This window comes from Antrostomus carolinensis, unplaced genomic scaffold (genome assembly GCF_000700745.2).
Source record: "Antrostomus carolinensis isolate BGI_N321 unplaced genomic scaffold, ASM70074v2 scaffold29466, whole genome shotgun sequence".
Lineage (NCBI taxonomy): Eukaryota > Metazoa > Chordata > Aves > Caprimulgiformes > Caprimulgidae > Antrostomus > Antrostomus carolinensis.
Genome location: NW_010324436.1, coordinates 1 through 2,302, shown reverse-complemented (window position 1 = coordinate 2,302; position 2,302 = coordinate 1). Strand labels below are relative to the sequence as shown.

At 55.0% G+C, this 2,302-nt stretch overlaps 1 pseudogene; it reads right to left on the bottom strand.

Moving 5' to 3' along the window:
* Positions 1-855: 855 nt before the first annotated feature.
* Positions 856-2,176, bottom strand: LOC104527281 (relaxin receptor 1 pseudogene; annotated as a pseudogene).
* Positions 2,177-2,302: the final 126 nt, after the last annotated feature.

The window sequence follows — 2,302 nt, the reverse complement described above, 5'->3', positions numbered from 1 at the left end:
TCACTGCAGGTGAAGTGTGGTGGCCCAAACTGGGGCAAGCATCTGCCAGCTTCCTGGGCCAGGCTCAGTCCCCGCTGGCTGCTTCAGTAAGGAGGTGCAGATGTTCCTGATTTGCCCCTCTTTGGGCAGCTGCAGGTGGCAGAGCCCATCCCTGTCCTGGGTGCAGAGCCAGACATCCATTCCCCTTCCCATCCCTCCCTCTTCCTCCATGGAGACCCAGCTCACAGCACCCAGGACCTGACCTGGTCTCTCCCTTCAGGCAGGGACCCAAGTCACCAGACATCATTCCAACTGGAAGGCAACACAACCCACACATGGGAGCGATTCCCAGTGTCAGTTTTAATCTAACCCCTCCTCTCTGTCGCTCTTTTTGGTAAAAAAAAAAAGCAGCCCAGCCCCGATTCTGTGTTGTTATATATATATTTTATATATATATATATAAAATTATGACTAACGTTTGGGGGAGTGATTTTTCTCTTAATATTTTTTAAAATGTTTCTTTTTTTCCCTATCTATAAATACTTGTACAGTTGGAATATTAATATATAACTCCAGCGGCAGAGCTCAGCGCCAGGTGATGCTCACTTCCAAGACGTGTATTTTGTATTTAAGGGACTTCTGTTTTGTATCATATGCAACTGCAACAGATTGTTTGACTTGGATGGGGGCTGCTCTTCCCATCTGTGTAATTAATAAAGTACTAACGAGATGTGCTGGCTGATGCAGAGACCTTCATGCTTCGTAGATGCTCTGATGCAGGAGCATCCCAGCCATGAGCTGTGCGCTTTCTCGCGGGGCTGGAGGCAGTGCCCGGCTGTTGGGGAGCTGTGGGCATCCTCGTGCCACCAGGAAGGGTCAGGTGCTGCTGGTCTGCAGTGTCACCAGGGTAAAGCTCCTGTGGGACTCGTGCAGCTCCAGCTGCTTGGTCTGCAAACAGCCCTTCACCTTCTCCTGGAAGCTGGTGGTGGTGATGGTGTAGAGGATGGGGTTCAAGGCACTGTTGATGGGCAGGATGAAGATGACCACCCAAGAGGTGATGGTGCCTGTGCCAACAAGGACATGACATTGGGCAGCTGAGGGGGGCTCGATAGCTGAAAGGGCAACATCCCACGGGGCATCAGGACTGCTGATGGGGGGAAGCAGGAGCCCAGGGAAACCAATAACACTGTCCATCTCCCCTTGCAGCCCACGTGTGGGTGAAGAGCTCCAAACTCAGCAGCACCTACACTGAGGGGTCCCCCCGACCCAGGGACGTGTGGTGGGCAGCAGCCAGCACTGGGCTCTGTTTCAGGGCCCGCAAGGAAGGGGGGTTCACCTGGTATTTCCACCTGCAACAGGGAGAGCAGCTTGAGGAGGAAGATGGGTATCCAGCAGAGAGCATCCGTGAAGACGATGAAGAAGAACCGCTTTGCGATGGTGACTTCCCGGGAGCAGACGCCTCTCTCTGCTGTTCTGGACGCGGTGACGTGGATGGAGTAGAACATGCCAGAGTAGGCGAAGACGATGGTGATGAAGGCTGCGAGATTCAAGCCTGAAGAGGAAGAAATCTTGCTCTGAGCACAAAGTGCAAACCTCTGGGATCGATGGCACGGCCAGCGGCAGCGGGACAACTCCTGCTCTTAGCACTAGAGGGGGCAGAGACATCTCAGCAGCCCCAGCTAGTCCTGAATCCACTCAGCCCAGGGATGCCCATGGCCCTGGCCAGCTCTGGGGTGAGGCTGGAGCAGGGACCTCCTGCCCCACATCATCCCATCCCCAAGCCCTGAGGTGGCCTTACCCAGGTAGATGGTGGCAGAGTAGCCCCGGGCACTGGGCCGCTCACCCAGGTCAGACTGCAGCGGGAAGCACACCCCGTTCCTCCCGTAGTAGTTCCCAAAGGACTCCCTACAGCACAGGGGGATGATGCTGAGGGAGAAGCCCAGAAGCCAGATGGCCACGAGCACCGAGATGGTCCGCTTCTTGCCCGCTCTGTGGTGGCTGAACGGGAAAACAATGGAGAAGTATTTCTCCAGGGTCATGTAGGTCAGGAGCAGGACTGACACCTCGGAGGACAGCATGGCCAGGCTGCCCACCAGCTGGCACTGGAGGCTGCTCATCCAGCCCTGGGCGTGTTTGTTGTATTTGCCCGAGTACTTGAGGTCGAAGGCTCCGTAGATGCCCATCAGGCCATCTGCACCTGAGGGGAGACAAGGTGACCAGTGGGCAAAGGTAGCCCTTTCCATCAACACCGTGGCCATAAAGCCATCACAGACCTGGGCAGCCTTTGGCTTTAGAAATATACATACATATGTGCAGATATATA